Source organism: Neomonachus schauinslandi, chromosome 6 (assembly GCF_002201575.2).
Source record: "Neomonachus schauinslandi chromosome 6, ASM220157v2, whole genome shotgun sequence".
Classification (NCBI taxonomy): domain Eukaryota; kingdom Metazoa; phylum Chordata; class Mammalia; order Carnivora; family Phocidae; genus Neomonachus; species Neomonachus schauinslandi.
In genome coordinates this window covers 36842554-36865385 of record NC_058408.1, presented here as the reverse complement: position 1 = coordinate 36865385, position 22832 = coordinate 36842554, and positions in this window count along the sequence as shown.

The following is a 22832-nucleotide window of genomic DNA, read 5'->3' as shown; positions in this document are numbered from 1 at the left end:
AGTATATTCTAGTTGCAAAGTATGCACACATATTTTGAATGGCTTTATTTTTATTGTGTAGAACTGTTGAACACAGGACTGATGCACAAGCTCTTTACATGTGAGGGGTCTGCATTTTACAGTAACTTATGACTGGGTAATGAAACAGTTACACATGGACCTGCCATTGTTGCATTAAGTGCTTTCATTTTCTTTACAGTTACTACAAAGTTGTATTTATTTTATACAGATGGGTTTTAATTTTCCTGATGCCATATGTTTACTTCAGCTTGACCTATTTTTCTTTCTTTGTTATCTGCATGTTGTAATGTATGCTCAGAATGAATGTAAAGGCTGTGGCAACTGTCATTAATTTTTGTAAAGGGCTGGTCACAACATGGATCTGGTTTATGAATGCATATGGGATTATTTTTAGTAACCAGGTCACCTTTTCAGAAATTTAGATGTGAACACCAAAAGAAGCATTTTCTCAACAACAATAACAACAACAAAAAATGAATAGCTGGTTCTATTTTTTTTTAACCTAGAAAAAATAAAGTTGATTTTTTTCAAGCAAAGTGCTTTTACTTCTTAGTGGTGGGGACGGGGTGTTTGTGTGTTTCTGGAGATACGTTGGCATGAACATCTGTGGACATGTACTTGGAGCACATCACAGCAGGTGGATGCTGGGGGCAAACGGAAAAGCCAAATGAAAGAACATTGTACTTCCTTCTTTGGTTTTAAACCCTTTCCTCCGCTCCTTCCCCACTCTCCCCCACGGTGTGGTGGAGATACTGGTATACTGGTGGTATACTGGTAAATGTTAAACAGGCCGCTGTCCTGGGGGGAAAAAAAATGATGTGTGCAAATGTACATAGGTTTGCTATAAATTTTCCTGATAGCAAGAATATAGAACACAATTTTAATAGATAATAATAAAATATACTTTATTTTACATTCCATATGGCCAAGTGATTCTCCCAGGATGCTTTAATTGATTTTGCTGAACTCTTGTAGCCAACCTATGATTTGAAAAATGGAATAACATCTTAATTCACCTATTTCTCGAATTTATTGTCACTCAATCTGATATGTGATCTACTGCCAAACTATTTCCTACCCTTGTACAAATTATACTCATTAAAGTGAACCACTTTGAGCTTCAGCGCTAATTATAAGCTTATATAATTTTAGTAACAGCTGTTTAATAACTGCTGGCAAAATTCTAAAATTTAACCAGCGGCTCTAGGGTCAGGAGCCAGTCGGAGCGATCTCTGGCATACCGCTGCCCTGTCTTCTCTGTTTCACTGTTAGGACTGAATAAATTCCTCACAGTTAAGCTACTCACTGCTCTCAGGAAATTCCTAAGACCCTTGCAGGGGCTTCAAAAGGTGGGAAAGCATTAACACTGGTCCTACAGAGCATGCTTTTGATTTGAAGAATTTGACAAAAGCAAACTTTCCCCGAAGTGCATGGGAAGCTTGCCTGTTTCTAAAGCTGGTTCTGTGCTTTCGGGTCTCAAAGCGAAGTAGACTGTTATATGAGCCTCTCTGAGATTTTGTTTTGGGCATTTAAAACATTTATTGTTTAGATTGTTGTTTGTAGAATATGTTTGATCCCACTGAAAAAATTTAAATGTATTAAAATATCTTATACAGTCTACCAAGTAAGTTAAAGCGTTACAGTTCAGTCTACCTCTTCTTCTTCTGTTTGGATTCAGGCTGCTGTTTTGAGTTGAGGTTGTCATTTTTTCCCCCTAGAAGTTGTTTCTGTCCAAGATGAAGAACAAATCGGGGGCAGAAGACTGAAGGCATATTTGAAGCTCTCAGAGATCTCTCGCTGACCAGCCCTATTTCTCATGAGTTGGGGGGAAAAAAGCCATTGTTTTAAATCTCCACTTAATAAGAAAATGTTTGTTTTTAAAATGTTTCTTCCTGCTGGGAAAAAAAAAATGTATTTTTAAAAGGAAAACAATCCTCTTTTGGCTATAAGAAAAAGTCAGCTGTATGAGCCGGTGTGACCATATCATAACATGCTGATACATAAATCAATAAATTTTTACCTCTCAGGACTTGTTTAACCTTGTTCTTGACTCTTAGAGGCATGGGAAATATTAAGCATCAATCATCCAGATCACATATAAACGACACACTAATGGAAGGGAGGAGGGTTGGCTAACCACCAGAAAAGAGCCAGGCTCTTTTCCTCATCAGAAAAATACTCTTAATTAGGTATGCTCAAACCCATTTTACAAAGGAAGAAATGGAACAATGGTTTTTGCTAGAAAACATGAGTGTATCACAAAGCTCGTATCTGAGCTTTCCCCTGGAAGGTTTCTGTTGATTGTCCTTTGAGTACTTTCTGCCTTTTTAGGTGTGAGATTTGCTCTAGAGATGGTGGTAAAGTTCTTACCATTCACTTACTGTGGGCAAGAGAACACTGGGCCATCCCTGTGATTATAGCAGCTGTCTTTGTGGTGTCATTGAGAAATCATGGGTCTGGGGTCCCTCCCCAAATTATCAATTGCTGCATCGTCATGCCTGTGTTTCATTTTGGTGCAAAACTTCCTGACAAGGTCTTATCTTCAGTTTTTCACCACTTAGAACTAAGACTGTATCAGGATCAGCTGATGGACATTTGAGGGACAAGAAAGTAGGGCCCTAGAAGTGGAGAAATCAGAAGAGCTTAGAGTACTAGGAAGAGGAACCCAGGAGTGATAGAAGGCAAAGGGAGCACAAAGGCTGCTCTCTAAGCAGGTACGCACGCCCCTGACACATGAGGACCCCAGGGGGTATTCCAACACAGTAAATCTTCAGGAAATCCACCTCTGTGAGAACTCTCCTAAGACTGCCATCCTGAGGGCTCACCTGTGGAGGATCCCACCTGCCATTTCAGATACTCTGCCTTCTTGGTAGAAGAAAAGCATGCCTCTGAGCCATTAAGCATCTCCAGGATGCTAAACAAAGGGACAATTCAAAAATATTGGTGACAAGGAACCTCTTTTCATCAAGGCATCTAGAGCCCACAATAGGGCTTTTAGCTTGCCCTGAAATGTACACATTTCAATGAGAACAAAGGATGACATTGGAAATGAGGCATCTGGGCCGGTCCGTATTGGATGTATTGAACTCTCATATATTCAGGGTGGGACAGGGAGAGCAGTGGCAGCTTGGGGCTCCAAAAAGCACCAAAAAGAAAAGCCAACCGAGATAGACTTCTTTTGGCTTAGACCCAGTCCTGGTACGATGTCACTTTCGAGAAAGTGAGTCACAGGGCCAGTCCAGATTCTATGTGGGAGGGTCTACAAGAGGGTGTAACTACCGGGAGGCATGGCTCAGCGGGAGCCATGTTTGAAGAGCAGTTCAGTTATTGGAATAAACAACCCTAACAGGTCTAGAATTCTCGCACTTTTACAAGTTTGCCCATAATTTCAATAGTTGGAAATATTTTGAATTTCCAAATACCTTAGGAGGATTAGATCTGTTGGTCCATCACTCATTCACATAAATCACATTCATCAAAAGGACACATACCTAAAAGAACGGAGGTTTTGTTGGGGAGTAGTCTTTATATTATTTTCAGCACCGACTGAGGCATGACTCATTGGCCCTTTGCCAGCAGGAACTTTAGAAAACACCTTGTTTTGAGACGGTGGATTTCATTCTGGTGCAATTTTGGTCCTTTGCTGTTAGCATCAAATGGCTACTTAACAGAATTACAGGGACTAGAACCAGGTCTTAATTTCCATTCAAATGTTTTCTCCAAAACAACAGATTGCCTGTTTGGATTTCTGTTTTGAGTAAAGTAAGAGTTAAATCTAAAGGATTAAATATCTTCTTAAAGGGGGGATGGACTTAAAAGCTTCTATAATTTCCTTTTCCTCAATTTCAAAGTCTACATAATAGTTCCCAAGCCCTAGATTATTATTTTTTTTATAACTGTTCCCTCAGCTGTTACGGAGATACAATTAGCCACTAAAAAAAGTCTGAAATCCATGCTTTTTATCTCTTGGGATGTGGAAGTGAAATGTACTTTGTGTTTATCTTTGCCCAATATAGTAGAAGAGAAAGAGAATGCCTCACTTCAGACCGAAGCGGGGAGAGATGTCAATCTCATAACAGCTCCTTTCATTTCTGAAATCCAGGTATGACAGGCAGCAGGTAGTAAACTCAGAGCCACCACTGCCTCTCGTGCACAAATGTCCCTCCATCATGGCAACTGCTGGCTTCCAGGGCCTGTCCAAGAAGACCCCGTGGAAGGGCAGCAACACCTGGGACTCAACCCACGAGCTTGAATCCTAACCCCTCTAATAAGCGTCTTATCCTCTAAACCTCACTCTGCTTGTGTGCTAAATGGGAAACTTTCAAAGAATTCTTTTCAGTATTACGTGAGATCTTTTCTGTGAAGCCCATTGTATTGAACACTCAGTAAAGGAGGCTGTTTTATCTCACCCCAGTTGGGTTTAACAGAGTATGCAAATTATTCCCACGCCTACCTGTGTCTAAGGTCCAAATGACCTATTTGGTTCATAAAAATTATATTACTATCTCCCAGACCGCAATGCCCACCATCCCATTTTTCCAGAGCCCTAGGTCATTTGGGTTTCTAAGGTGAACTGAAATGTAGTCAGCCTAGCCAAGCTCCTAACCTCAACCTAGTCAGACTATATCTAATTATTTAAAGCTCCCAACAGCAGCAACAAAGAGCTTTGAGGTCCGAGAGCCAATTAGGCAGGTAAGGAGAGTAGGGCATAAAGAGGAAATAGGATCTGCTAGACAGAAGACATTACATAGTCTTCATAGAAACCTATTTTTGCCTCTGAGACATGATGTCACTTGTGGTGAAGACCTTGAACTCATTATCAAAAGGGAGGGAAATATAATTTCTAGTAGTTGGAAGCTATCCACCAGCCCATAGTTCTCTATGTATAATTCATATGATCCTCAAATATAAAAGCCTGCACTGAAGGCATCCTGAAGATTCAGGAAGCCACAGTAATTTTGAAAATGTTTTCTTTTCTCGTTGCAGAAGACTCTGAAGCTTGTATCTTGAGAGCTGACATTTTCTGTTCCAGTTGTAAGTGCCACGTACTCAATTCTTAAGAATTTAGGTACCATGAAGGAAGTGGGCAGAGTAGAATCAAATGCTGCTTATGGTTACTGAGGTATTGTGATCAACTACAGAGGAACCTCTAAGTGCAGCTCAGACAGCAAGCCTGATCTTTCTCTAAGAGCCCCAGCCTGATACCCATCAGGTTGTCCAGCCAACATTCACAGAACTTCTTCAGGTTATCAACAGTGGGAAGTAGCAATTCCATGAGGGAGAGGATGAAGGGCAAAGGTGAGATTATGGAACAGGTCTCCTAGAGGAGATTTGGAGATACTTAGAAGCCATCATCCAGGGAGAAGCTTGACATGAACGATGACTCATGGAGATGCATCTATGCCTGCCAAGGCATGACAGAATTCAGAGCAGTCCTAGGCTGGCCTATAATGAAGGTAACCTGGCTTTGGTTTCCTAAAGGGTTACTACAAAAGGCAAGGTATTGAATGAATGAGTTAACGAATGTGGAATTTATAAAGCATTTTCTTCTTGGGGGCAGAGAAATGGAATGGTTGATTACTCTGCCTTCAGAGTCTATTCCATATAAGATCAGGAATAGTAATTGGAATAACTTGGAGTTGTGTCTGAATGATGGGGAAACCTGGTGTGTCAGGAGGAGAGCTGATTCAGACTGACTATTGAAAGAGGAAGGAAAGGATTAACAAGAGGGCTACCTTACCAGCCCCACGGTAGTGACCTGTCTAACCCCAGGGGTAGATTCTACACGGAGTAGACTCTAACACGGAGAGACCAGCCCCAGCAGAATGCCCCATGGGTTTCCCATTTGAAAGGTAATTTATTGTTGGGTGGGGGTCGGGAGGAGTGGTCGTCGTGGGTACAAGAATCTGAACACTACAGACAAGAAGGAAATGAACGGAAAAGTCTTTGTTTTTAGAAGCTGGGGAAATAAGAAAGCGCTGGGTCTCCTGAGCAAATGAGAGGCAGCAGGGTGTCCTTAAAGGAACACCTGCCACACACTCAGTCACAGACATCTGGTAGCACAGGTGTGTGCAGTTAGCAAACGGCAGGTCCTCATGGTGAGGCTTTCTCCACTGGGGCTGCTTCTCCTGGGGCTCCAGCTCTTCTGGTCAACCCTGTACCTCACCAGGAAGATGGCGAGCCAAGGACAGCCTTTCCTGCCCACTCAGGTCCCAGGTCCTGGGGATCTCCACACTCAGACAGTTCCTTGCTCTACCATTCCCTCAAGTGGCTGCCCTCCGGATGGGAGGGCATTGGTGAAGTGCTCAGGATTTTCTCCATGGACATAGTTCCACAATCAGGAGGGGGACAAAACCACAGGGTTCTAGAAGCTTCTATTTCTTTCTTTGACAGGCACTTTTTTAAAGTGTGTGTTCTTGTGTGATTGACCCGTTGGCTGTTTGAGGTTGTTGTGTTTTTGTCTAGTGGGCAACAGGGGAGGGAGGTTCTGTGATCCTGCTTTATCCATCTTTAAACAGAAGTTGAATATATTTAAAACAAGATTCAGTTCATCAAAAGGCTGCTTCTCATGACTGTTACTCAAAATGAAGCGTACATGAAAAGAAGGTGTTCTGTTACCTATAGCCCAGGGGAAAAATAATTTAGTACAAAGAATTCAGGTGTTCTTCTTTCTCTTTTGATAGGCTGAAGGACTTCCTAGATGAAGTGAGATTTCAACTGCTGAGAGTAGGAAGGGGGAGGCTGAGTGTGGGCAGCAAGGGCTGCTAATCTGGAAGTTACAATTTCCTCAATTTCTACTCCTTAGAAAATGCCTGTCACACAGAGGGTTGGTGACAACCCAGAGAGATAATCCTCGTGAACGGGTTCAGAGAACTTTAAACACTCCACAAGAATGAGCAGCAGTTACAATTAGATTCAACAATGAAACAGATCCTTTCTTGTCACTGAAAGAATTCACAAAGAAGCTGGGTGAGCCTGTGCCAAGGGTGGGTGGGAGAACCCAACTCTGGCCGAAGGTTGGACCAGCTGGCCCCTACAGCCTTCCCTGCCATGAGCCATTCATTGTCCGTCACAAGGACCCTGATGAAAGCTCCACTGTGCCTGCATCTTCTGCCGTGCTCGGAGGGGGGAAGAAAGCATGAGCTCAGCTTGGCCAGAGGACAGGGCTCATTTTGCTCTCATCATTCACAGAGCCTTCTCCCCACGATTTAAGCCACCGGACAGGACCAGCTGCATAGTTTGTAGGACCCAGGGCAAAAGGAAAATGCAGAGCCCCTGGTCCAAAAATTTTAAGAATTTCAAGATGGCGACTGCAGAGCATTAGAACAGGTGCAGGTCACAAGTTTATCAAGTCAGCCCTGCCACCAGGGCCACCAAGGAGGAAGTGAGGAATAGGAAGGAGCCAGGCCACTGGGGGGCCTCTGCCCCCGCTCTGTTCCTCCTTCCAAGGCACTGCACAGGGACTCTTATGGGAGGAGGTAAGAGTAGCAAACACACAGACCGCTCCCGTGTGCTAGGAAATACTCTGAGCACGTCACCACCTTCACAACAACTCCACGAGGTAGGTGATATTATCACTATTTTGCAGATGTATGAAATCACACCTAGAGCTTAGGCGACTTGCCCCAAATCACCCCATGGATGGTGGCAGAGCTGGGATTCAGATGCAGGGTGTCTGGCTTCAGAGTCTGGCCTCTTAACTGCTGTGATTTACGCTTTTTCCAGGGGGCTTCTGTACAATTGCTCAGAGAAGGGTCCAGTGGCAGGGGAAACTGGTCCAGGAAGGTCAATGGATCACCAGGCTGCAGCCTCTTCTCCTTTATCGCCCTTAGTAAAAGCACACCGAACCCATCTAGGAGGGAACAAGGTTGCTGGGAACTACAGCAGCCCAGGTGGGCAGAGATGATCATGCACCTCGTCCAAGTGAGAGGTGTCTTAGTTTGGGTTCCCTCCTTTTTTGTTTGTTTGTTTTTGAGAAAGAGCGAGAGCATGCACAAGCAGGGGTGGGGTGTGGGCAGAGGGAGAGAGAGAGAGAATCCCAAGCAGACCCCACACCCAGCAGCAGAGCCCGAGGTGGAGCTTGAGCTCACGACCCTGAGATCATGACCTGAGCCGAAATCAAGAGTCGGATGCTTAACCGACAGGGCTACCCAGGCACCCCAATTTGGGTTCCCTCTAAAATAAAGCCTGAGATAAGGCTTTGGGTGCAGATAGTTTATTTGGAACGTGATTCTTAGAATGAGTCTGGGATCAGAGAGCGCGTAGAAGAAAGAAAAGGGGACAAGGAAAAGTGAATATTGGCATTATCAACGCTGCCGTTGTGGGCGGTGGGAGCTCAGTTCTGCAGGAAGCTGGGCATTCACGCATCACCTCCTGTTCCCCCATTGATTAGGGGCTGCCCCTGTGGCCATTAACTTCCCCAAACTTCTGGGCGGTCCCTGCTGTGGGTAAGAGAGGCTTTCCAGCACTGGAGAAACCCCGGGGCCAAAAGCAAAAAGACTCAGAGAGTGGGCTTCAGGTGGGATGTGCCCAAGGTGAGTGTAAGTCCCGGACACACCAGAGCCAGCTACCACCAGGGCAGCTGAAGACAGTGGGACCAGGGAATAGAGAGAGGGACCCCCAACATGTCTGTATGTGGGCCACCAGATTTCGCTAAGGACCAGCTCTCAATGGAATCTGGGAGCAGGGGATGGCAAGGAGATCTCTGGACAAAATGTCATTTGCATTGTTCCCCCGTGGGTCTCTGGGTTCCTCCTGAATGCCTGCAGTTGTTCGTTTTTGGAGCTACTGTCTTCCCCAGGCCCAGAGCCCAGGAGAAGGCAGGGCAGACTAGAGCCAGTCAGCTGTTGCTGCTGATGGAGTGTGCTTCCTGAATGGGCTGGAAAAGGGGTGAGGGCGGGGAAGGACACAGGCTCTGTTCCCCTTAGGGCAGCATGTTGACACGCCCCGGATGGCATCACAGAGATTGGCTGTGGCCCTGATGAAGGGCTTCAGGGGAGAGGCTGATCCCCAGAGGCTTTCTAGAGAAGGAGCCGCGAAGCCTAAGAAAAGTTTCCGAGTAAGGCTTCCCTACTGACCAGAGAACCCTGGGGACCCTGCCACCCTGCCCCTCTGTCCCCTCTTGCACACACGCTCTCTGGAACTCCACCTGGCTGCCTGCCTGAGGCTGGCCTGGGCTCAGCCAAGGTTGCTGGCTCGCCAGGCCTGCTCTGAGCCTCTTGCCAACCCCTTCCTTCCCTCCCCGAGGCCCTCTTCCCTTGGCCACATTTTCCTGAAACCACTTTCTAGGCCCTAGCTGCTTTCTGCATTGTTCTGAGAAACAAGTTGACAAGTTGACCAGCCCTGAACCCCTGAACCTGCGAGCAGAGGGGCGGGTTTATGATTAGTGTTCATCTGTGAGCGGGGAGAATCCAGGCCTGGGAAATAGAAATCTCAGGCTGAGGTCACAGCTCAGCTTCTTTCTAGCCAGCGAGGTCACATTTCCTCAGTTTCCCCATGTGCCGCGGTCATCTGCCTTGCCGTCTCCACCTCACAGGGCTGCTGAGACATCAGATGAAACGTCTGTGAGCGAAATTTTCAAAACCAAGGGAGTTCGATGTCGATTGTGACATATAAAAATCATTGTTTGCCACCCTGTGCCTGGCTTCCCATTAGACCTGATTCCTACGCTCTCTTCCTGGCACACACAGGGGCTTTGTTGTTTGGAACTCGTGAGCTTGGCAAACTCCTGCTTGTCTGGAATCTAAACAGGCCGGTTGTGAGTTGTCTCGGAGTTGCAGTGCAATGGAAAAGGCCCTCAGTCAGGGCCCGAGCCCGGAATCCCCGCTCCAGACCCAATTGCTAGGAGCCCCATGGCCTTGGGCAAGCTCCTTGATTTCCTGGAGCCTCCTGGGATTCATCCAACACAGGTGGTTATGACGCAGGCCCGGACTGTTTGTCTCCTGGGCTCCCACGGGGGTCAAGATAGATTACGTGGGTCTGTGCAAGGGTGAACGAAATGCTCCGGGGCCGTGTAAATGCTGGGGATTGTTATTGGGGGAAAAAAAAAAGCCTTTCTGTTATGATTCCACAGCACACATCCAGCCATTAGGGCTAGAAGATGCTGAAATGTTTTCCAGATCATCTGAGAAAGTCGGCGCAAAAAGAGAAAGACTCAGCTTCTAACTAGCAGGAGGCACAGGTCATTATCACCATGACGGCGATGGGCTTGGTGCATGAAGGTACGGGGTACGGTGGGTCAGGAGGGGAGGGAGTGGACTTTGAGTCCCAGGAAAGGAAGACAAAAATGGCAAGATGTCTTTGGAGGGAACAGCAGGAACCAGAAAGGAAGAGCAAGGCAGGGCTCAACACGCAGAGCCTGGAATGAGGCGGGGAGGACAGGGCGGGGGCTGCAGGACGGGCCCCCCACCTGCCATGCTGGTTAAGCCGCAATTTCTCTTGTGTGTCAGAGGGACCCTCCTCCCGACCCCACGGCTGAACCATGTTTGGTTTAGAATCTTAGTCTATACGACTGGTCAGCTTCATCGTGTGACCCAGTCCTGGCCAATAGAATCAGAGATAGTCCACTGGGGGCTTCTGGAAAAGCACTTCCTCCTTGATAAAAACAAAGAGAGAGACAAGGGAGCCTCTTCCCTCCTCCTTATCAACAAGGCCCCCTGTTGCCCACACCTTCGGGCTTCGACCCGTTGGCGTGAGAGGCTGAGCCTGGGAGCAGCTACAGCATCTAGTAAGAAGAAAGCCAAGAGCCTCGTACAGAAGCTAAGCCAGAGCCTGGACATTGTCAAGCTGCTGAGTCTTGGAATTCCCTCCAGGCTTCTTGACATGTGAGACAAGGCATGTCTTCACGGTTGAAGCCACTTGTAATCTAGTGTTCCACTGACAGGAGCACCAGGGGTAAAATCACACTGGGAATGCGCACCACCGAAGGGAACCTACGATTTGCGCTCCCTTTCTAGGCACTTGTCTTACTCGGTCGTCACAAAAGACAAAAGGATGAGTGATCGTGCCCTCTTATCTAATGGATGAGCAAACTGACCAGGGGGCATAAATGATCCCCGAGGTCACAGAGCTAACTGGTGGTAGGTCTGATGGTTTAAGTCAGAGTCTCTGACTCTTGCTGACGCACACTTCGCACACCACGTGGGAGAGACCAAAAATGAAGCCAAACAGAGGGATGTACAGATGCTCCAGACAGCTAAAATGACAGGTCAGACAGCAGCCTCCTCTCACCTCCCCGAGGAGTCTCAGGGGAGAGTGAAAGAGAATCTGATCATCAAGCGCCGGTGAGCTGTTAGGTTGGGTGGCTGAGCCCAGGCTGGAACCAGATAGTACAGAGGTGGGGAGATGGACAGAAGCTCCTAGGTGGAGGGAAGGAAAGATGAGAAAGTGTAAAGCAAGGATTGGCAGTCTTTCCAAAGCATGAGGCCAACCGACTTCCTGAGCGGGCAGGCACGTGCGGATCCAGCAGTGAAGAGACTAAGGCCATGAGGATGGGGCCAGAGAGAGGAGTGTCTGGAGTGGGGCAGGCTGTCTGAGAAGCTTTTCCTGAGAAGGTGAGTTCTGGACCAGGGAGCCAAAGAGCCTCAGGGAGGGCTGGGAAGGGCCGCTCTGTGTGCTTCCCTGACCCTGGTGTTGGCTGGTCATGGGTCCCTAGCTGGGCTGTGCACAGAGCAGTCCTTCCTTATAATTCAGCCCTCAGTTAAGAGCTCCCAGGGGTAAACTCAAACTCTTCACATGATCAGATGTGAAATGTGTTTCAAGAAGTGATACTAATCATAAAGTCCCGAAGTATGGAAATTATTTACTTAAAAAAATTAAAATAGGTGGTGCACCTGGTTGGCTCTGTTGGCTGAACATTGAACTCTTGATCTCTGCTCAGGTCTTGATCTCAGAGTACTAAGTTTTTATTTTTTAAATTTTTCTTAAGTAGGCTCCATGCCCAGTGTGGAGCCTACTTAAGAAAAATTTTAAAAATTAAATAAAAATCTTTAAAAAAAAGAAAGAAAGAAAGAAAGAAAAATTAAAAAAAAATTAAAACAGGTAGTAAAAAACATTTTGTGCGCACACACACACATACCCACACACATACAGACAGACACACACACACACACACACACACACAGAGTACAGATTTCAGTTCTGTATCATGCAGGGCTAGACAAGGTAGAGACCTGGATAGAGAGAGGGAAACTGGAAAGAAGCCTAGAAGGGTAGAGAGAAAGCACATGACCATTGCAAGTTGATGAGGCAAACACCCTGGTTTCAGAGAGCTTCACCAAGGCCTTCAAACTTTGTCTTTTTTCAGCTCTCGGTGCCTTTATGTTTGCCTCTCTTAGTGGCAGGAAGTGGGGCTCATTAATTTATTTGTCTTTTCATTAATCAACAGACATTGACCCAGCGTTTCAGTGTATCGGACACTCTCTGTGCTGCTGGGGTAAGAGCTGAAAAACAGGGCTCGTGCTCCGGAGGCCCCATAGCGTGTACGTAGAAGGCCTGTGGTCAGAGCCAGGTGGCACACAGAGTGCCACGGCATGAATGTTGTGAGAGCCGTGAGCACCATGGAAGCAGAGAGAACCAGGTCTAACCCAGCCTGGGCTGTGCCACGGAAACCTCCCTCCTGGGTCTACATCAGCAGGACCCACCACAGCAGTCCTGGCAAGAACAGACCCAGGCCTGAATGAAGGCAGTGTCACAGAAAGGAAAGGACTTGCTAACAGGGAGAGGCTCCAGGAAGGACTTGGCTGAGGGAGATGACCCCAAGTTGCCCTCAGATGTCTAGCTCATGGAACTAGCGGAAAGGGGATGCCATTAACTGAAATCGGGAAGAAAGAGAAAGAGTAGGTCTATGGGCAAAAGGGTTTTTCTTCTCAAATACAAGAATCTGATTGTGTAAATATCTGACATAACATTTTCCAAAGATTCTCCATCGCTTTTAGGATAATATTCAAACTCTGTTGTTTAGCACATATGGCCCTCCAAGTTCTTTCTTCTCCTCTAGGCTTATTTCTTGTCACTACCCTAAGTTCATCCTTAGATACAGCTATATAAAACTCCTAGTTATTCTGAGACACATTCCATGGCTGTCGTATAGTTTTGTACGTGTGATTCTCTCTGGCTAGAAAGTGCTCTGTTACGAAATCTGTTGTTTGTGTTCTCAGTACCCTCTCCTTTGGATTACCTCTCCTTTCTCATTCCATGGGGTCCTGATGGAGCTGCCAATCACATCCTGCCCGCTGGCCCCAGGGGTGGGGAGGAGAGCCAGGCCTGGTCAAGCAGGGTATCCCGTCCCTCCATGATTGACCCAGGATGGGCACGAGACCCAAGCTGAGCCATTCAGAGCCCTCCTCTGGGATTTTTTTATATATATATATATATAGGTGCTGGGAGGGTTCTTTTTTCTTTTGGGGCCAACCAAATGAGGTGATATAAGCCTAGGATTTCCTGTGGCCATGGTCCTCCTGTCCCCTGAAACATGAAGGAAGCTTAACTGATTAGGAGAGAATGAGTTCAACACAAAGGGAGAAAAAATAGAGATGATGTGAGGAGAGCAGCAAGTCTGAATGCTTTGTGAGTTCTGAGGCCAGCTTCACCCAGTTGTCCCTGGTTTGCTTAAATTCATCCTGTCACTTTTAAAACCGAAAGACTCAGGCGCACCTGGGTGGCTCAGTGGGTTAAGCATCCAACTCTTGATTTCAGCTCAGGTCACGATCTCAGAGTCATGAGATTGGGCCCCACATCAGGCTCTGTGCTGAGCATGGAGCCTGCTTAAGAGTCTCTCTCTCCCTCTCCTTCTGCCCCCTCCCCCTTTAAAAAAAAAAAATGAGAGACCCCTATAGCCTAAATCCCAATTTCTTCTATCCACTTCTTACACATCCTTCAAAACTCAGTTCTAATCCAATTCCCCCAGAAAGTTTCCTCTGACCAGTAGTAGCTCCTCCCTTCCTGGTTCGCTGCACTTCCCTTGGGTTCCCATAAGTTTCTGGGCATATTTCAATTGTATCCCTCAGCAATCAGATCTGTTATGCTTGGTTCATATTTCTGCTTCCTGTCAAATCGTAAGCTCCTTGGCCCTAATTGTCTTCACATTATACCTCCATTCCTGGCACAGAGAAGGTATTTTAAAAACTTTTGATGAAGAAATAGCAAGTTCAGAGCTTGTCTGTGGAATATCCAGGTGCCCAGGAGTGTTTGTGGGTATATTAGTCATGGGGGGGGGCTTCAGTGGAACAGGTGGAGGCCAGTGGGCTGTGTGCAGTGGGCAGTGAGGAAGGCCCTCAGTCTGTCTCCAGTGGCTTATCCAAGGAGGGAAGGAGAGTAGTAGGGTGGTGACTGGAGGGGCAAGGGGGGATTTACTGGGAGATTCCAAAGTTCTGTGTGTGTTTACATGTTGAGGGAATGGAGCCAGTGGAGAGAGAGGGCTGAGGATGCAGGAGAACCTGGGCATGGAACCAGGGGAGGGGATGGGCCTGGAGCACAGGTGGGAGGACAGGGAACAAGAAGACCCAGCAGACACTCACTTTAGACAAGGACAGAGATGGGGTGGGGAATGGAGCAGCCATGCCACAGTACGGCTCATTCCGTAGCCCCACAGGCTAGTGGGGTTGGGCAAAACCGAGCCTCCATCTTCTCCCTGAGCCTCCCAGAGCAGCTGGTCTCCTTTTTCTCAATTACCCTCCACCTCCCAGCAAGTAAGGCCATTGCTGAGTTTGAGTGGCCCTATCAGGTCACTGGCCTCCAGCAGGGTCCAGACCTCCCAGGTGCTGGCTGGAGCTCAGAGCAATCCTCGGCATTGTTCCCTTGGTTGTTGTTACTGGACCCAGGAGATCAGGTTCCCCGGGATCGTGTTTGCTGACTTTGTCCGGGGCCATGTGATCCTGTCACAGGAGGAGCATGGATGTAAATTATGGAGGAAACCTCAGGTTCTCAACAACTCCCTAGCGAGTAAGATATGCCAAGAAACCCGAGAGGACTCTGCCCTTGGGGTGCTGCAGCTGGGATTGTGCCGGGGATTGCTTCCCCAGCCTGTGGTCTCTGAGCCTGCCAGAGATTGAAACTTGAAGTCTGGAGGCTCACCAGGGCCCCATGTTAAAAGCCCTCTGCAGCCAGGATTGCCCAAATGATCCGGAGGGTTGAGAGTGCAATAGCCCAACTCAGAAACCACACTCGGTCGGGGCCCTGGGAGCGTGTGCAGGTGAGGAGAAAGCAGTGCCTTCTAGGGGAGCCCAGGGAGGCATGGTCTTTGCTCAAGACAGAGAAGCTGTTGGGAGCTTCTGACCAGACAGAGCACATGTACCCACCCACCTACCCACCTGCACACACAGGCTCTGTGACTGTAAGGACAGCAACCGGAAGACACAGGCAAGGTGTAAGCACCGTTGTGGAGGCTGGATCTCGCTGGACCACTGCAGGGGCGTGGCCCGGAGGAGGGGATTAGCTGAAGTTGCCCCCTTCCCAGAGGCCTCCCTGCCATCCGGTGCAGAGCTGTGCCAGGAAGGGTTCAAGCGAGTTGGATGCTTGCTGGTTCCGCCGGCTGCATATCAGACACTGTGGTTCCTTACAGGACAGGCAATGCTGGAAGGATCTTGCTGGCTTGTTGCCTTAAGTCCCAGAACTCTCTGGAAGAGAGGAAGGGAAGGCGGGGAGGAGTTCGGTGTTCAGTCTTTCCAAGATTCCTTTGGCTTTGGTTATCAAGAGACAGCCCATCTGTTTGCTCAGGGCTCTCACTTCCCCATCCTTGACTACCTGTTATCACACTTACTATGTTTCTGGGCTCTCAAAGACTGCCGAGCCTGTGTATGTATGTGGGTTCTTGCATGCCTCATGCATCTCTATGGCCAGCCACCCAAGTGCACATCTGCATATCTCCCTGTGGATGTGGGACCACATGTGATAATTCCCGTGTTTGCCTAAGTTGTCCCTGTGCACACATGAATGTCTCCAGTCATGTGTGCTGGAAGACGAGGACACTGAGGACAAAATCTACCAGGTTTTAATGTCCAGCAAATTGACAACATCAACACAGCTGGCTGGACGTTGAGCTGAGTCTCACCACATCCCTGGCTTTGTCCGGAACTGATACACGTACCTTAATGTCTCAGACCCCCTTCTCCCTTCTCAGTCAGCCCTGAGCCCCTGAAGAACTTGTGTAGGCTACACCAAAGACTTCCCCAGAAGGGCTGAGGATGTCTGATCTTTGGCGCTTCCACGGGATCTCAGCTCATTTGTTCACTTGCCCCTTAAACCATCTGTGAGCTTCTACCAGGCCGGGTCCTGTGTTAAGAGCTAGGGATACAGAAATGAGTAAGACACAGTCCCCGTTTTCATGAAATGCACACTCTAGTCAAGGAGGAAGGCCTGGACACAACTAATCATGTTCAAAGGCAGACTCTGGTAAGACCATGGGAGTACAGAGGAAGAAGACACAAATGCCCCCTGAGGAACCCAGGATGGTTTCATTGAAGTGGCATTTACCTACGACTGGAGTAGAATTTTGACAAGAGAATGTGCAGAATAGCATTCCACGCAGAACAATGGTACATTCGGAGATCTAGAAATGAGAAAGCCTACAGTCTACTTTCAAACCCTTTTGTAGGGCTACTGTGTTGCATGACTCTGAAGGAGTGCCCGTCACATAGATTCCGGCATGAAGGGTGCCCCCTAAAGTTGTGCAATGGTGTGGTCCTACCCTTCTCATCTGTGTTCTTATCAGTCTGTGCCCCCAGCCTTACTCATGTGACACCAAACCAGTTCCAAATCGGAGCAAATGACTAATGGGTTCAAAGAACACAGGGTAAGAGGAGGCAACTGAACATTCTGTGAGTGAGACTCCAGAGAATCCCATGGAAAACCAGCCTGCTCTGTAAGGATAAAGTCAGAACAGGCTGTTGAGAGTGATTTCAAATTCTTTCTTTGAAGCATTTGCTTAACAAACATTCATCTGTTCTCTAGGAAGAGACGGACACAGAAGAGGAGAACCTTTCATTTGTTCATGATGATTTGGGTTAGTGTTTCTTTAAGTATGTTCCTAAGAAAACTAAATAGTCCAGAGAGATTCTGAGATCAAAGAAAAGTTACTGGAATCAAATATATTTAGAAAATATGTGTAAACAAAGCAAACATTTTCCTCTACTACAATATTTATCAGCACCTTTAAAATCTTAACATGCTCTGTGAATCTCCATGAATGGGATATGGCCAGCAATATTTCTTAACGTCATTTCAACTATAACCCCCATATATTCCCACAGAACTGGTAAGATTGATTAAAACCGTCCTGGGGCAACCCAAGACTGGGGACAGTAGTTCTAGGAGTCACTCTAGGGAGAGTGGCAAACCAGGGGAAAAGGATTCATAAACTCATGGGCAGATGGTGTGGCAAGGAGACCCGTCATCTATCTCACTCCATCCAGGAAGACTTCCTAGAGGAACCATTGAGAGAAGAAGGGGCAATCTCAAGGGACTGTAATTTAATCTGTGTCACATGAAAGCAAACATGTACCTGGAGGGAATAACCATGAGTAAAATGCCATGGTCTTAAGTATCTGCTAAAACATGCTTTGAAGAAGGGATAAGGAAGAAGGCAGAGGTCTTGCCTGCTCTCCAGGAGCACCCAGCCTGATGAAGCAAGCACAGTCCCCGCCTTCTGGAAGCTCCTAGCCTGATGGAAGGATGCAAGAAATGATGGCTTCCAAGACACCAGACGTTGGGCAACAAAGGTCAAGGACACTGAGAGGTGGGAAACACAGCAAGCAAACCCTACATTTGCCTCAGTTTACTGCCTTGAGAGAATTTCTAAGCCATGATACAGGGAAGGGAAACTGAGGCAGAGCCCAGCAGATTTTGTGAGTGAGAAGAAGGAGCTGCAAGTCTGGGGAGACCCAGACAGCTACAGTACACAAGAGGGTACTGAGGAGGAGGGAGTTGCATGGAGAAAGAACCCTGGGAACTCCCAAGTTTTAAGCAGAGCGCTGACCCAAATGTAAGGAAACTACTCACAGTTCGGGGAAGAATCACCCAAACGGATGAAGGGAAGAGTACCCAGAGCTCACATAGGGCCAGGAATACTCCCTGTTCCTACCAGTCAGACTGGAAACATTCATAATTTATGGGTAGAGTACTCAGAAGGATCTTACTTCAGTAGTGAAAATAATTAGCCCTAGCCTAAATACTGCTTTCATCTTATCTAACAAATCTTAAAGGCATGAAAGGATGAAATTGTTACATCCCAGAACACATTCAAGAATATTTATCGGAATAAAAAAATATCTAGCACCCAACAAAGTCAAATTCACAATGTCTGGCATCCAATAAAAAATTACCAGGCATGCAAAGAAACAGAAAAATACAACCCAGAATGAGAAGAAAAAATCATCATTGAAACTGGCCCAGAACCCTCAATTAGGGTGACAACTGTCCTAGTTTGCCTGGGAATATCCTAGTTTTAGCACTGAGAGTGGTGCAGCCCATGAAACCCCTCAGTCCTGGGAAAACTGGGACGACTGGTCACTCTACCTACAACTAACATCATACTTCATGGTGAAAAACAGAATGTCTTCTCCCTAAGGTCAGGTGCACATCAGAACATCCACTCTCAACATTGTTATTGTGTTGGAGATTCCAGCCAATGCATAAGGCAAGGAAAAGAAATCCCTATTGGAAAGAAAAAAGTAAAACTGTCTTTACTCTCAGATGATATGAAGAAAATCTGGTTGTTAACTCTACAAAAAAGCCATTAAACTAATAAGTGAGTTTAGTAAGATTGCAAGATACAGGTAAGTATCTGCAAATCAATTGCATTTCTATATGCTAGCTATGAACAATCAGAACTGATATTAAAATAACAATACCCTTTTCAATAGTATCAAAATATCTGAAAAAGGGATAAACGTGACCATAGATGTGAAAGACACGCATGTTGAAAACTACAAAACACTGATGAGAGAAATTAAAGATCTAAATAAATGGAGAAACATACCTCATTTAGAGTTTGAAAGACACCATGTTGTTAAGATGTTAATTCTCCCCAAATAGATTCAACACAATCTCAAAAAAAAATCCCAATAGTCATTTCGGTAGAAATGGACGTGCTGATTCTAAAATTCATGTGGAGGGGCACCTCGGTGGCTCAGTCGGTGGAGCATCTGACTCTCGATTTCTGCTCAGGTCATGATCTCAGGGTCGTGAGATCGAGCCCTGCATCAGGCTCCGAGCTGGGCATGGAGCCTGCTTAAGATTCTCTCTGTCCCTCTCCCCCTGCCCTCCCTCCCTCTTCCTCTCTCTCTCAAAAAATAAATAAATAAATAAATAAATAAAATTCATGTGGAAATACAAAGGAACTAGAATAACCAAAACAACTTTGAAAAAGAACGAAGTTGGAAGACTAACACTACTTGACTTCACAACTTATCATAAAACAGTAGTAGCCAAATAGCCCCACACATAGATACATGTAGTGGGCTCACTTGTGTTCCTCCCTTCCCCAAAGCAAATGTCCACCCGGAACCTATGAATGTGATCTTATTTGGAAAAAGGGTCTCTGCAGGTGTAATTAAGTTAAGGATCGTAAGATGAGAACATCCTGGATTTAGGATTGGCCCTAAATCCAATGACAGGTATCCTTAAAGAAGCAGGGAAGATCCTGAGAGATACTTGGGGAGGAGGCCAGATAAAGACAGAGGCAGAGATTGGGGTTATGCTGCCACAAACCAAGGAATGTCTGGAACCACCAGAAGCTGGAAGAGGTAAGAGAGAATTCACTACCACAGGCTCTGGAGGGAGTGCTTCCTGCCAACACCTTGATTTCAGACTCCGGGCCTCCAGAACTGTGAGAGAGTACACGCCTGTGGTTTTAAGCCCCCAGGTTTGTGGTATGTTATTAGGCAGTCCTAGGAAACAAATGTATAACTGATTTTCTACAAAGGTGCAAAGGTAATTCAGTGAAGAAAAAAATAGTCTTTTCAACAAATGGGGCTGCAACAGTTGGATATACATATGCAAATAAATAAACTTGGATTCATGCCTTTCAGCATATATAAAAATTAACTCGAAACGGATCATAAACCTAAATGTAAAACCAAATCTGTAAATATCTGGAAGAACTCGTAAGAGAAAACCTTTGTGACCTTCTGTGAAGAAAGATTCCTTAGACATGACACCTACGCGCGATCCATAAAAGTAAATACTGATAAATTAGACTTCTTAGAAAGAAGTCTTATGTTCTTCATAAGACCCTGTTAAGAGAACAGAAAGGCTGGGGTGCCTGGGTGGCTCAGTCATTAAGCGTCTGCCTTCGGCTCAGATCATGATCCCGGCATCCCGGGATCCTGGGATAGAGCCCCGCATCAGGCTCCCTGCTCAGCGGGAAGCCTGCTTCTCCCTCTCCCACTCCCCCTGCTTGTGTTCCTGCTCTCGCTGTCTCTCTCTCTGCCGAATAAATAAAATCTTTAAAAAAAATTTAAAATAAAGTAAAAAAAAGAGAGAACAGAAAGGCGAGTCACAGACTGGTGCGTATATCTAATAAAGGACTCATGTTTAGTTATATTTTTTTAAAACTCTCAAAACTCAATAATAAAAAACAACCCAATTTTAAAAATAGACAAAGATTCAAAGAGACAAGCCACCAAAGAAGGTATACAGATGGCAAATAAGCACACTAAAAGAGGCTCAAAATCATTAGTTAGGGAAATGCAAATCAAAACCACAAGATAGTACTGAAAGTCTGTTAGAAGGTATAAAATTAAAGGCCCTCAGCAGCAAATGTCGGCAAGAATGCAGAGCAACAGGAATTCTCACGTGCTGCTGGTGGGAACATAAAATGGCACAACCACTTTGGAAAACAGTGAGGTAAGTTCTTAAATAAATATGCACTTATCATACCATCCAGTTATTCCACGCCTAGCTATTTCCCAGAAGAAATGAAGGCATCTGTCCACACAAAGTCTTGTACACAAATGCCCATCCACACTTGAATGGATAAACAAATTACAGAATTAAAAAGAAATGAATGGGTGATACACATGACCATGGATGAATCTCAAAAAATAATGATGCAGAGTGAAAGAGTCTGGACCGGAGAAGGACATAATGTACCCTTCTGTTTATATAAAATTCTTTTTTTTTTTTTTAAAGATTTTATTTATTTATTTGACAGAGAGAGAGAGACACTGAGAGCAGGAACACAAGCAGGGGGAGCGGGAGAGGGAGAAGCAGGCTTCCCGTGGAGCAGGGAGCCCGATGCAGGACTCGATCCCAGGACCCTGGGATCATGACCTGAGCTGAAGGCAGACGCTTAACGACTGAGCCACCCAGGCACCCCTGTTTATATAAAGTTCTATAAAATGAGAAGAATGGATAGCGGCAAAAAGTAGATCCGTGATTACCTGGGAGGGGAACAGGGGTGCGGAGGGGAGGGAGGGTGGATATGTATGTCCTGGTAGTGGTTTCATGGGTGTATGCATATGTCAAAACTTCTCAAAGTGCACACTTCCAATGTGGGCCATGTATCGTATGTCACTTAAACCCGATAAAGCTATAGAACAGAAAAGAAGAAGAACCGCTATCTCCAGCATTCCTGGCATTGGTGCGCAATCACTGTCTCACCACGGAGGACGGAGGGAAGGGGTAAGAGGCTGAGGGCTCCCGCAGTCCTCACTCCCAGGCACCATGACTCCCAACCGTCCACACACCCTGAGGGCAGGAGGCAGCCTGTCCCCACTCCTCAACCCCTGCATCCGGAGACTGCCCGTGCTTGCCTGCGGTCTGGCTGGAGGGCAAAGTCAGCGGGGAATGAGGTCATTAGGTCATTAGAGTCCTTGGAGCAAGATCCCGAGAGAATGAGTACAAATGTCAGAAAACATTTGGTCCAACAGACGCTGTAAAACCCCTTGGAGTAATCTTTTTTTGTTTCATTAGTCTTTGCTGCCCAGCTGCGGCTGGATCTTTCCCCAGGACTGGGGGGCTCTGCTCAGTTGCTGTCCTCCAGTCATGGGGGGCGGTGCTATGAGGAGGAGAGAGTCCAGGACCCCGGGCTTCACCATGGTGACACCCCAACATAACGGGGGACCATACTCAGATTTTCAAGGATGTGATTTTTTTCCCATTAAATATGGTTGCTTGTTACATGTACATTCATAGTTTCATAAGGCTTTTTTTTATGAATACGTTTTTAAAAATTGCTCTGAGGTTCTACTCAACTGGAAGGTAAGACAATTTGCAACCATCTTCCCAGCAACCCTGTTGCAGGGCTTGGAGGTAGTTTATTCCGTTATGAAATTCAAAAATCTCCCCTGCACTCGACCTGTCTGAGTTCAGCTCACCCTTCTGCTAGGTAAAAGACTCAGATACTCCAGCCTACTGTATATACATGATCACAGATTCAAAATGATCAGAGTCCACATAATTGGCAGACTCAGCAGTTCTGCTGGGACCCAGGTGTTTGGGTCAACAAGCCTTAAGGAATTCCTCTGTCTCGGGGGGTAGATTCCCAAAGTCCTGGAACAACTCCCCTCCCTCACACTTCCCCATCCTATCCTATCGTCCCTGTCCCTTTTCTCTGAAAAGTGCATCTACTAACCTACCCCTTCCCACCCTGCTCAACATGAAACACTAGTAATAGTAAGTGCTGACCCGGGCCCTCAGGTGGCCAAGCACTGGTGTGAACCCTTCGCATACATCGCCCGGCGGATCCTTCCACCTGCTTCCCTTAGCTCTTCCCTTACCTTTGAGGAGCAGAGGGAGAGAAATGTCCCTCCCCAAGTGGCATCTGCCCCCTCTCTCGGGGAGGGAACAGGGGAAGAGGGGGCAGGGATGGGAAG